At 33.7% G+C, this 14,663-nt stretch overlaps 1 long non-coding RNA gene across 1 annotated transcript; it reads left to right on the top strand.

Moving 5' to 3' along the window:
* The first annotated feature begins 11,376 nt into the window (after nucleotides 1-11,376).
* Nucleotides 11,377-11,982, top strand: LOC142219450 (uncharacterized). The gene is made up of 4 exons (XR_012717581.1): nucleotides 11,377-11,419; nucleotides 11,551-11,616; nucleotides 11,746-11,822; nucleotides 11,917-11,982. It is a non-coding gene; the product is annotated as an uncharacterized LOC142219450 (long non-coding RNA).
* Nucleotides 11,983-14,663: the final 2,681 nt, after the last annotated feature.

The following is a 14,663-nucleotide window of genomic DNA, read 5'->3' on the forward strand; positions in this document are numbered from 1 at the left end:
CTTTACTTGTTTTCGAAGTTTTTTATCGCGGTTTAAGTTATCTTTTAACGCAGACATGTCTATGCTTCCTTTTTTGTAAATCACCACGTCTGATGTGGCACACGCATACATGCGAAACCATAACATATTCCTTACTTTAAAGGAAACGCAAAAAGAGCTACAACAATAACAAAACAACAAAAATCTTATAACCACAACTGTCAGTTAGTGTTGATGGCACTAACAAGGACTCACTAGCAATTCACAGATGCGAACACGGTTTGGTTTCGCCTCCTTCTCTTGTTGGTTTTCGTTTGCAATTTTATTTGTATACCCTCAGTTTGAAGTGCATTATTTGCAATTGAATTTTACTACTTTTGGTGGCGACGATACTTTAACATCCTTTTTCCTGGCTCTCAATTCAAGACCGCCTTTTCTAGTGAGTAATGCATTAGCTTGTGTTCGTTTGTCTGTTTGTCTGTCTGCATGTTCGTTTTGTGAATTCTTCCATCATTTTATCATTTATTTTCTGTTTAAAAATCCTTTCAAGTACAATTTTGTTATTTTTTAACAATATTGGATATGTATTTCCTCATAGGATTTGGATAATGTGAACAGTGGTTCAATGGGGACATATGGAATTGGTATACCCAGAGTAGGAATATGATCAAAATGTTAGTTTTGGATGGGTAACATGTTTGTTGCAACAATATTATTTTCAGAAAAATTATATATTTGCTCTTGACAGATGATCATATTCCTTTTCTGCGTGTACTTAATTGAGTGTACAGTCTGGTAACCGAGCACAGACAGATTTCCAAGAGACTCGGCTTTCTGAATAGAAATCCGGAACTATGTGCATCTAGAACTAGTCATCCGCCACACACGCAACATTTAAGGACTCTCATTGAGTCTAGGATTCAGATGTTTCTTATAAACATTCTCTGATTCACGAACTAACTGACGGACTGGATACAGTCGTGAGTCGAGAAATTTCTTGTGACTCCCCAATTTTCATAATTCCTATAATTCTTAGCAATTCTCGAGTGTGATAGATAATTGCGAATTGCTGAAGCTGAAATTCACAGCTATTGACTTACTTTTGGCTACACTTTTTTCTGGGTCGTGAAATGGGTAGATTTGGCACAGCAATCGAACAGGTGACAGGTATAAGATAACGATGGGAGCCACCGTGGTGCAATGGTTTGCATGCCCGCCTTGCATACACAAGGTCGTGGGTTCGATTTCTGCTTCGACCGAACACCAAAAAGTTTTTCAGCGGTAGATTATCCCACCTCAGTAATGCTGGTGACATTTTTGAGGGTTTCAAAGCTTCTCTAAGTGGTTTCACTGCAATGTGGAACGCCGTTCGGACTCGGCTATATAAAGGAGGTCCCTTGTCATTGAGCTTAACATGGAATCGGGCAGCACTCAGTGATAAGAGAGAAGTTCACCAATGTGGTATCACAATTGACTGAATAGTCTAAGTGAGCCTGATACATCGGACTGCCACCTAACCTAACCTAACCTAACGTATTCCCACTGAACGAAGATGTTCCCATGAAAATTATGATTGGCTATAGCAATTTGACTGGCATATATCTAGCTTCGTGTGGTCTATCGGATGATATTCCGTCTTGTCTTTAATGTCGGACCCTCTGTTCATAATTTAAACCATAGTCCGACCTTCTGATTTCATCATCTCGTCATCATCGGTAACGTGCAAACGAGGCCACCTTTTTTTGTTATATCCAATCTAACTTCTTTTGTGCAGCAATGAGCTGCTGCTCTTTTTGGTTCTTTAACAAGTTGGCTGATAAGTCCGCGGTCTAACAAAGAAAAACACATTTTTTGTCAAAATTCGTTTTTATTATTCAATATAGTCCCCTTCAAGAGCGATACAACGATTATAACGACCATTTTGATACCATATTGGTAGTACTCCTTCGGTTTTGCCTCAAAATAGGCCTCAGTTTCGGCGATCACCTCTTCATTGCAGCCAAATTTTTTCCCTGCGAGCATCCTTTTGAGGCCTTAGAACAAGAAAAAGTCGCTGGGGCCAGATTTTGAGAATACGGTGGGTGGGGAAGCAATTCGAAGCCCAATTCATGGATTTCTGCCATCGTTCTCAATGACTTGTGGCACGGTGCGTTGTCTTGGTGGAACAACACTTTTTTCTTCTTCATATGGGGCCGTTTTTTCGCGATTTCGACCTTCAAACGCTCCAATAATGCCATATAATAGTCACTGTTGATGGTTTTTCCCTTCTCAAGATAATCGATAAAAATTATTCCTTGCGCATCCCAAAAAACAGAGGCCATTACTTTGCCAGCGGACTTTTGAGTCTTTCCACGCTTCGGAGACGGTTCACCGGTCGTTGTCCACTCAGCCGACTGTCGATTGGACTCAGGAGTGTAGTGATGGAGCCATGTTTCATCCATTGTCACATATCGACGGAAAAACTCGGGTGTATTACGAGTTAACAGCTGCAAACACCGCTCAGAATCATCAACACGTTGTTGTTTTTGGTCAAATGTGAGATCGCGCGGCACCCATTTTGCACAGAGCTTCCGCATATCCAAATATTGATGAATGATATGACCAACACGTTCCTTTGATATCTTTAAGGCCTCTGATAGCTAGATCATTTTTCGGTCATTCAAAATCATTTTGTGGATTTTTTTGATGTTTTCGTCGGTAACCACCTCTTTCGGGCGTCCACTGCGTTCACCGTCCTCCTTGCGCATTTAACCACGCTTGAATTTTGCATACCAATCAATAATTGTTGATTTCCCTGGGGCAGAGTCCGGAAACTCATTATCAAGCCAAGTTTTTGCTTCCACCGTATTTTTCCCCTTCAGAAAACAGTATTTTATCAAAACACGAAATTTCCATTTTTTCACAATAACAAAAGTTGCTTCACAAAAGACGCTCTCACAAACTAATTGACTTACAGACGTCAAATTTTGACACGAATCATTTGAAGGTTGGTATAAAAATAATATGCATTTAATACTAGCAACGACATCTATGTGTCAGACCGGGCACTTATCAGCCAACCTGTTAATTTTGCATGTGTTCTCGCGATATATCCCGAACAAGTTTTCTACCACTGCGCCGTTTATTTCGATCAAACGTCCACTTTACGATTCATTTTTGATATTGATGCTGTATCACGATAACGAGCAACACAAAAGAATCATTCAAATTTTATTGCTGCAGGGTCAAACCACACTATCACGCTGCAATTTCATCACGTACAACTTTATTTCATAATGCAATTGGTCAAAATGCTTTTGTAAGTTTGTAAATAATAAAATGAATTGTCACTGGAATAAGTCTGTCAGATGTCAGACAAGCAGTTTAGAAATGATAGCAAGTTGGAGTTGGTGGCAGTACATATCAGCGATCCTGTATATAGTTCATGCATATCTCTCACCGGATTTAAAAGTCAGAACCCAACCCAGATGACAGACATGTTCCCCGTCTAAAAACACATTTTGCTCTTGAAATACCCTACGGGAAATTAGTGTAAATTGCCACTAATGGGCCCATTACAGGACTGGTACTAGTGCTTCAGTTTATCAACCTTTTTAATTGCCATATGATTTATTGATTTTTAGACTCACTTGATATTAAAATCTTTTTGAATCCACACTTTTAATACAAAACAACTATCAGAATTATTTATTGTTCAAAATATTCATTTCTGGTGCGATACGGATGGAAACAGGGTCCTAAAAATTTGTCCCAGACTGTTTCATGAGCAGTTGTCTATGGGGTAGTCCTACTAAGTTGTTCCACGACTTGTCCTTTGGGATGAGTCCAAGTCGTGTCCTAAAGTGTAAATTTTCCCAGCCAATGACAAGCACATGTTAAAGTGACCGGCCCATTCCATACGCTTGTACCAGAAATGTGACTGGTCCATATACACTAGGGACTAACCCTGTCCCGGTCCTGGGGTTGATCCATTTCCCGTAGGGTATGTACAGTTAATCAAATCTTCGAAGATTTATAAGACTTAGAATTTCATTGATCTTCCCATGGAATTCGTTGCAATTGTAGTGCAAAACTAATGTAGCTCCCTAACAGATTTAGAAATATCACCTTATTGGGAAGATTTCTGAATCGGTGATTATGATTTGTGTAGTGTAGTTCCGCAACTTGTTGTTAGACCAGAAATAAATGGAGAATTCTTCTCAATATGCACCTTCTCCATCATAAAAACTTGAGGTGAATATATCTTGCACAAAAATATTTCGTATCTACGTTTAACTACTGTAGCATACACATGGAGTTTTAATACATTTGAGTTCCTTGTGCGTCTTTTGCTGCGGTTTATGTTGAGTACATACGTGAAAGTTCACTTAACACTTTCCATGACTCCCACTTTGGTCCTCTTGACCGCAGTCACCCTTTCTATACGATTTTCCGTACACTATGAAAATTCCTCGATTTTCACCGGGAGTTATACTTACTCAAGGATTATACACGTATGTCTATCGCCAATTTGATGCTGGATAAGCTAGAGGGCTTTACTCACTCACTTAGATAGATAGATGTGTCTATTAATAGATGTGGTTAGCAGATGCTTTAGAGGATTTCTTTTGAATGGTACTTTACAACAATGAATTGTTTGCTATTATCCTTTTGCGACTGCTACTTTTATTGTCACGATAGTCATCTTCAATGAGGAGAGTGTGGGATAGATGGGCGGGTGGATGTGTTGTGAATGTTCCTTTTTATTGTTATTGAAATTAATTGCAAATAAACATTCGTGGATGTTGTTATTTTCCAATCATAATCTTGTTTATATCTCGCAGGAATTTTTATGTCCTTGTTGAGTGTAAATAATAATGTCTCAAGTAGGATATAGTGTGTTTATTTCTTAGAGGGTCAAGTAGTTAATTAGCTTTGAGAGTATCTTAACTTTAGTTAGCGATAGGATATTCGAAAAAGCAAAAAAAAAAAACTTAGATGACTATTTCAATTGTGGAGTTTTTTCAATTCAATTTGGGAACATTTTTTGCCCCATGTTTGGAGCTATTCTTGAGAATTGGTCAGTTCAAAATACATAAAGAGATTTTATGCTCACATCACATATGCCTAAATATCCCCCTCACCGTGATTTTACCATTGTCTATTGCCACGTTATTGACATGGGTTGATTGTGGACTCAGGCTGGCTTATGCGTACGTGAATGTCATAATAAAAGTGAATAATAGATTTTTTCTACGTCTTTTACTTTCATTACAAACAAAAAGAAGAGAAAATAAAAACGAATTCAATTTATGATGAAAGGGTTAATATTGGCAATAAATAAAAAGCCTGAGGATAACATCGGAATCCAAAACAATACAAGGGATTTACCACCATGGTCATATGTCATAGGAAATTAAAAGAAAATAATGTCATTCATCCCTAAATTCATTGTGACTTGTTGGACATGTTATTGGAATGAATAGTAAAATTTCTTAAATGGACTATAGAATTCCAACACTTTGTTGGAACGCTGGAATTGTTCAAGACGATGGAGAAATATTTACAGCGAATCCATTCTAAGTTGAACACTCTGAAAACCGCTTGTAAATTTTACTCAGACATTTGCTATTTTATCACATTATGTTTAAAATCTAAGTGGACACCTGCCAAATGTGGAGAAAACTGAGAGATTTTACTGTAAATCCCAATTGAATTCATTTTTTGTATGAAAATATTTCCCAGTAAATATTTCCGAGTAACGGCCATTTTCATGTATCTCCGTTAAACTTAGTCCCAGTTAACAGAAAGTAAAATCGAAATATCTTCTCTGCGGTTAACTTTAACTGAACAATTTTTAGCAGTTAAGTTCCTAACTGGCATATGGAATATATAGACAAGATGACAGACATGTCCATAGTACGGTTTAAAAGTTCGTTAGCTAACGTAGCACTAACGGAGCTTCCTGAAAATGGGGGTAAGATTTTTTTCGTGAGCGTGGTTTTGCAGAAATTTTATTCACGCACATTCACGAACCGATTTTATATCTCACGCGCGACATATTTCGTGTCACGCGCACACCTCTAGTTAGAATTGAACTAATTTGTATTTCATTGAAATGTTACTGCCATTTAGTTCATAAAATGTTTGAGACATACTTGGAATAAAGAAAAAATCGTTGGGCTGGGGAAATGTCTTAGAAAATTTTAAAAAGAAAGTAAAACAAAATAGAATTTTTGGAATAAATATTAGTTTATTTTAGCATTAGTTTTACAACAGACTTTTTCTACTATAGGAAATTCGCCAAAATTCTATTTCTATAAGAAATTTTGTGAAAATTCTATTTCTATAAGAAATTTTGTCAAAATTCTATTTTTATAGAAAATTTTGCCAGAATTTTATTTCTATACAAAGTTTTTCAATTTGCTATTTCTACACAGAAAAAAAGTGTCTCGTAAATTTAAGAAGATTTTTACAATAATTTATTACAAGAATTTTCCAAAATTTTAGTTCATTTTTCGTATCTTCAACGTAAATTAACTACTCGAAAGGAAATTTTACAAATTCTAAGTAGCAATCGTTTAGTTCATGGCCTACAAAATACGATGGAAATTTCCTTAAAAAATTTCTTAACTGGTAGTTATGCTATAAAACTACTTATGAAATGTAAAGTATTTTCTAAATAATAGGTGCAATTTACTATAAGATTTTTTTGTATGAGAAAATATTTTTTTACGAAAAATGAACTTGAAAGTGGATAGCAATTTCTTACTGACAATTCCTATGGTTAATAATTGTTGGTAAAAAATTACCCAATGAAATATTTTTAGTTCACATGTAATTAAATTTATAGACATTTTCGTCAAAAATGGTAGATAACATTTCATGAAAATTTTGCAAATTTTAAGTTAAACGTTTCATCGTTCATAAACTGGTGTGCCTTTACGAATATTATTCTCAGAGTAAATTGTCAGCAGATGCGATGAACTAATGCATAGTACAGAGATCTTTATCGGCATAGTGGAATATGATTAATGTAAAGATGATGTTACTTGAGTTTTGTTGCGTATAAATGAGCGTGGGGTTGTTTTTATTTTGGTTCATTTAGTGGTTTGTGTGTGTGTTTGTTATTCTTGGATGGTTTATTGGCTGGATGAGGTGTTGTTTTCAATAAAGGCACATGTGTTTTTGTTGTTGTAGGAATGTTTTGGCTTTGCTTGGTTTTGTTTGGCATGCTTCAGTTGTATAGTTGGCGTTGGCGTGGGCTGTTGCATCTTTTAATATGCAACAAAGGAATATAAAGGCATGGAATATTTTGGAATTTGAATGTATTGATTCAAAAAACTTTTAAATGGTCAAGTCAACAAAAGAACTAAAATAATAAAAGAAAAAAACAATAACATAAGTCTAAAAATAATGTCGTATAACATAAACGGATTGGCAAATAAATACCTTTACCCCCAGTTTTTTACGTTTTTACAGTCGTTCGATATCATAGTTCTTGTAGAAACTCATTTAATGAAAGAATTTACAAATCAATCCGAAAAATATTTTCCACAATTTAATGTATTATGGGTAGATGCAACCAAAACTAACAGATTTGGGAGAGCAATAGGAGGAATCATGGTGGGAATTAAAAAAAGCTTACAGAGCTGTAGTATTCAATATGAAGTTCTACAATCAAACAATATATTTGCACTATCTATAAAAATAGAACATATGAAGGTAATTCTACTTCCATTGTACCTAAGGAGTGCTAACTGGAATCGGGATTTCCATTTAGCTAAGAAACTAATAGAGGATGTTCAAGGTGAAAATATCATATTAATTGGAGATATGAATATAAGGATTGGGGAATTACAACAAGATATTTCGATGTACAGAGATGAATTCCATGCAGCTACTGAATTGAGAAAATCTATGGATAAAGAAATTAACCTCAGAGGCAAAACGTTCATAGACTACTTAAATGATCACAGCATTATTATACTAAATGGCCAAACCACAGGTGATGACGAAGGAAGACTTACTTTCGTTAGCTCAGTTGGTGAGTCGGTTAATGATATTTGTGGAGTATCACATAACATGTTAAAATTTGTGGATAGTTTTGTAGTGGAAGATGGAATATGGTCTGACCACTTACCCATTGTACTTCATTTACAACTAAATGTAGCAAATACCAAAAGGATGAATCTTCTACCTAAACTGTCATGGAATCAGGGAAATATTAATGACTACCAAAACAAACTCAATTCTAGTTTAAGCAGAGTTTTACAAAGGGTTGATACGTGTTCTCTGCAGGATTTGACGGACATTATTATTGCCTCAAACCAGCAAAGAAATATTGTGAGGAAGTTTGTCCCGGTAAATAAATGGTTCAATGCAAGATGTTTTTGGGCGAGAAAGAAATCATTCAAATCCTTAGCAAAGTTCAGGAGAACTAATTCTGACGACGATAAAAAGTTGTATTTAGAGGCACAAAAGAATTTCAAGGAGATATGCGAGTCCAGCAAACGGAATTATTTTCACCAAATCAGTCTAAGAATAAATGAAGTAACTGAGTCGAGGGAGTGGTGGAAAATCGCGAGAGAATTGAATAATCAGTGCTTTCAAATAAGTCCCCAAGTAACGGCAGCCGAATTTAAAGAATACTTCGAACAACTACTGAATCCAGAGCAACAACCAAGAATGATTGCATATGTCCCGCTTTTTAGAACAGAAGAATCTCTGGATAGGAACATCACAGTACAGGACATATATACTATGTTGTCGAAGGTTAAAATGAATAAAGCTCCGGGTGAAGACAGAATACCTTACGAGTTCTTTGTAAATGCCTCTGAAGAGTTTCTAGCTGAGTTGGCTAAAGCTTATGATAAAATGTATGCCAGTGGGAGCATAGATGAAGCATTTGTTAAAACGATTATTTTTCCCATACATAAAAAAGGAAATATGAACGAGGCATCCAATTACAGAGGAATATCATTTATGAACTCTATAGCGAAGATATTCATGGGAATATTGAATGATCGTTTGTGTTCATGGGCAGAAGAGAGGAGAGTACTTATTGAATACCAAGCTGGGTTCAGACAAAAATATTCAACCATTGACAACATTTATAATCTTGCGACGATTATAAAAATTAAACTTGCACAGAAGAGGAAGATATATGCCTTTTTTGTAGATTTGAAGGCGGCATTTGATACTGTGTCAAGAAATCTTATGATATACAAGCTGTATGAGCTAGGAATTTCGTATAAAATGGTAAAAATTATTGAGAGTGTATATCAAAAAACAGAATCAGCAGTTTGGACGGGAGATGAACTTTCGGAGTATTTTAATACGAATAGCGGAGTAAAGCAAGGTTGCCTACTATCACCTTTATTGTTTGCTCTATACATAAATGATTTACATGATATCCTTGGAGGTGGTGTAGCCATTGAAGAAATTAGAGTTAAAATATTGCTTTATGCAGACGATATTGTAATATTGGCAGAGGATAAGGAGGTTCTCCAATCAATGATAAATAACTTAGAAAGCTATTGCAATAAGTGGAATTTAGTTGTAAATTTGTCTAAGTCGAAAATAATGGTTTTCAGAAACGGTGGCCGATTATCGAGTCAAGAGAAGTGGACTCTAAACAACCAACCAATTGAAATAGTGTCAGAATATAACTACTTAGGTGTCATACTGACACCCCAAATGAATTTTACTAAACATATCGAAGCCAGAAACCTACAGGCAAAAAATGCAATAAACATGACATGGAAAAATTTTCTTGGGAAATCGAGCATATCGCTAGAACAAAAATGGAATCTATTCAAAGCAGTATGTAGATCGATTCAATCTTATGGTGCACAAGTCTGGGGTTTCAGTTATTATGATGAGGTTAATAAGCTACAGCGATTCTTTATAAAGAAATTACTACGATTGCCAGACTCTGCCCCTAATTATGCAGTAGCCTTGGAGACTGGACTTGAGGAAGGCCATATATATATGATGCAAATGCATCTCAAATATATTATGAGAACGAAATTCAAATACACGGCTGAACGATTACCCCACCAGTTAACAAGGAAAGTAATACAAAAGAATTTATTTTGGGCAAATCAAATAAATACTATCATTGATCAGCTTGATATGCCCCAAATCAACGAGAATATGAGTTTGAATTCTTGGAATACTATGATGGCAAACCTGGTCGAACATATGATTATGAAAAACAGAAGTATGTCAATACTAAGAGCGCAACAAAGCACCATGAGAATATATAGATACCTAGATTACTCCAGAAGTCATCTTTATTTTGGGGGAAGTTACACCGTAGACGACATTTCATGGATAATTAAGGCCAGATGTGATCTAATACTTCTTAACGCAAATCCGTACATCCCTAATCCAAATGGCAACGATCAGTGCACACTATGCAATATGAATCAGAAAGAAACACTGCAACATTTCCTTGGTGTTTGTCCCATTTTAAGTGAGATTAGGGTGCTCTACTTTAGGAGGAACCCCTTAAATGAGGATAATATCATAAGCATACTAGATGGAAGAGAAGTGGAAGACTGGAGAAATCTTATTGGATATCTTAAAGCAGCTTTACGATACCGTGACCTGATTATCAGAGAGTTTGCATAATTTTTTGTTTTTTATTTCTTTTTGAATAATATGTTCTTTAATTAACACGTTACAAGTACTCAGGCTGACGACGTTAAGTCATAGCCGTAAAATCTTTATTTAAAGTATTATATCAATTAAATTTTTTAAACATTGAATTGTATAGATGAATTTATAAATAATAAAGATTCAACTAACTAACTATTTTGGAATTTTGAGACATATATTGGTGTTTGTTTATTAAACCTTTTAAATGAAAGTTATTAATATTTTATCGGTAGTTTCGAGAAAAGTTATTAAGAATATTTAGGAAAATATGTTGAAATTGAAAGTGTATTGAAATTTTTATTACTCAATGTAAAAAACTAATATTCAATTCTAGATGAATTTGGACAATTTTTGTTATATCTCAGCGTATAGTTTAGCCATAAATTGGTAAGTATTGTTTTTTTAATATGGCTTTCTTTTAAAAATAATATTTTTTATGTATATTATTATTTGTTAATTATTTTTTTTTTTTTTTTGGAAACCAGTTTAATGTTTTTCTTTGTTGTAAAAGCAATACTTAATTTCAAAGCAACTCCAGATGGGTTCGAAAATAGAGAATTGGTAAGTTTTCTTTTAAAATTTGGCTTTCTTTCAACTAGAATATTTACGTTTTTATGACCTTTTTATCATCAAAATTATAGGTTTTTAATACCTTATTTTAGTATTTCTTTAATCAATTTTTTTGGAAACCAATGTAATATTTTAACGTAAAAAACAAATATTTAATTTCAGAATAACCCCTTAAAAATTTGAAAAAATGTTGGTACTCCTTTGCTTGTAATTTAATAGTGAATTGGTAAGGATTCTTTAACTTTCTTTTAACCAGAATATTTGTTTTTTTATGCATAATATTATTTTTTTCATTCGATTTTTTGGAAACCTATTTAATAATTTTATTTAATGTAAAAAATAAATATTTAATTTCAGAATAGCCCAAATAAATTTGGACAACTTTTTATATTTCCCCTCAGCGTACAATTTAATAGAGAATTGGTAAGTTTTATATTAAAACTCTGGCTTTCTTTCAACTAGAATATTTATTTTATTATATCCTTCACATCGATAACAACACAGTTTTATGAGTTTATATAGAATACTTCATTATTTCTCTAATTGTTTCAGGTACCAATTTTATGAGATACGTTTTCCAAAGAAAAGTTGAATTCCTTACACCATTCGATAAAATGCCCCCAAATATGGTAAGTTACAAGCTAAAATGAAGAATTAAAATTATATTTCATTACATCGTGTTCATTTTTAACAATGTTCATTATTGTTTCCATTTTTGTCCAGCAAGATATGTGAAAAAATTACCTACGATGAATAAAAAAAGGATAAGTCAAAATGTCCAAACAGCGAGTTCAAATGAACTACTCTCTGTTCCACAAAAAACATTGTATTAAGAACTTTCATCATAAGTTTTTATAATAAAGTACTTTTGCTTAAAGAAAGTTTAATTTTAATGTATGAAAATTTTCATAATAGTAAAACGGTTTGTTGTTCCTTTAATTATTTAATTTCTCTGTACTGTGGAATGATTGATTTAAAAATAGTTTAATCGTCGACATTTTAAAGAGACTGTTAACCAATTTTTATTATCGGGTTTCCTACAAAATAAGCAAGTAAAACAAAATAATACCGACTTTTTAACTTGGTAAGGGTATATAAATCTTATGGTGTTGTAAAAATGAACTAAACTACAATGTTATAGATGAACTAAAATTTAAGAGAATTATAAACTAGGCAAGTTGCAAAAAATCTTAAGGGCTAAATCATGGTCAATATTACTACAGTTTAGTTCATTTTGCAATGGAAAAGGGTTCACTGTTTTTTCAGTGTATATAAAATTTTGCCAGTTTTATTTCTATAAACAATTTTGCCATTATTACGATAGGAAATGTTGTCAAAATTTTATTTCGTTATTGTTTTGATTTAAGCTTAGGTTAGGTTAGGTTAGGTGGCAGCCCGATGTATCAGGCTCACTTAGACTATTCAGTCCATTGTGATACCACATTGGTGAACTTCTCTCTTATCACTGAGTGCTGTCCGATTCCATGTTAAGCTCAATGACAAGGGACCTCCGTTTTACAGCCGAGGCGTTCCACATTGCAGTGAAACCACTTAGAGAAGCTTTGAAACCCTCAGAAATGTCACCAGCATTACTGAGGTAGGATAAAACTTTTTGGTGTTCGGTCGAAGCAGGAATCGAACCCACGATGTTGTGTATGCAAGGCGGGCATGCTAACCATTGCCATGCAAACCAACGATAACATAACAAAACAAAATTATTTTCTGTATAAAAAGTTGTCATAATTTTATGTCCATAGAAAATTTTGTCTACACACTGAAAAAACAGTGAACCCACCAGGAAGAAAAATTTCGGTTAATTTTAAAAAATTTTGAATATTTTTAGAAAATTTTAACTAAACAGTATTACAAACGCTGGCATCACGCCGATGTCATTAAAATAAGTAAATATTTTTGGCCATATTCAAGAAAATTTATTAGACATAATTAAGTTTTTTCACTTGTTAAAGAAAAATTTGTAGTTTCAAGGAAAAATAGTGACATATGAAGTTCATAATGTACGCATTTGTAGTAAAATTTGCAAATTTAAAGAAATACTGAACTTTTTTGTGGAACACACGAATTTAGTTAATCTTTATGCTTCATTTGTGTATATTTTTTCCTCGGTTTTAGTTAATTTAACTAACGTACGCAAAAAATTATTAGAGTAAAGGAAACTTTCTCCAAACATAATAATTCCATGAACTAAAATAAAGTTAAATTGGCTTTAGTGAAATAGAGAGTTTACTTTTTCTTAGTGCATTTTTTCTCCAAAAATTTTTGTCAACATTTTATTTCTATAGGAAATTAAAGTACCTCTTTTTTGGAGAGGACCATCAAGAATTCTACCACTCTACCAAACAGTAAAAAATCCACCAGTTTTGATAGAATTCTTCCAACTGTACCAACTGTGGTCATATTACGTACTTGCACTGAAAAAAAAGCATACTCGGTTCCAAAGATTTTGTCTTTACTTTAAAAAATTTGGTATTGATTCCGAGCCAAAGAAGCGGAGAATACAAGTAAGGACACTTTTAAGACACAATTCTCTTTTAAATTTAGGTTTTGTGTACTTGCTTCTAGGAATCAAATTTTAATTTTTCGCTTTCTCAGCTTTTTTTCTTGATATGCTATCAAAGTCCTTTAAAAACGAGTTAACGGCAACTTTATTTTCCAAAGTAGGGCTCGACTTCCAGTAGAAATTATGCTATGTTTGAAGTAAAAAACTTCTTTAAAATAAAGTTTTGAAAGATTTTTTCTTTGTAGTCAAGATGCAAAAAGACAACAAATTTAAATACAATTTCATTAAATTTAAAGAATTTTTCTGAATTATTAAAGTCAAGTTGACCTTATCCTATAAATTTTTTCTTTCATGTTAAAATACCCATTTTTAAGTCAAATCACTTAATTATAAGGACAATACGACTTCATTGAAAAGTTTATCGACTTTTGGACAAGGAAAATAACTTTATTTTAGAGAAATGCGTCTTTTATGCTAAGCAAAATTTGTATTCGTATTTTAAAGACATGAAATCTTTGACCTCACGACAATATTTTTTTCAGTATAAACAAGCACTCAGAAATGTCACCAACACTATTGAGAGGTGATAAACCAACGATGAAACAAATTTTGGTCTACGGCCGAAACTTGGAATAAAAAGCGAGTATGTTAAATATTGGGCCACAGTGCAATTGCTTTATTAGTGCATTCATAATGATGTATGTTGTAGTCCTTAGTTTGCTTTCTAAAATGGCACAAATAGAAAAAATCATCGGATTGGACTGTGGCGAATTGAACAGTCATTACGGTGATGAAGTTACAAGATCTTATCATAAGCAGCTTCCACAAGGTTTTCCCTATTTGAAACCAATCTCAATAAACATGATTTGAGTGAAGCCACAGTCCATACCATTTTGCGCAGTATAAGTTTAGGTGGTCGATGAAAAAAAATATGTTCGTGAGGCCAAAGATT

This window comes from Haematobia irritans, chromosome 1 (genome assembly GCF_050003625.1).
Source record: "Haematobia irritans isolate KBUSLIRL chromosome 1, ASM5000362v1, whole genome shotgun sequence".
NCBI lineage: Eukaryota > Metazoa > Arthropoda > Insecta > Diptera > Muscidae > Haematobia > Haematobia irritans.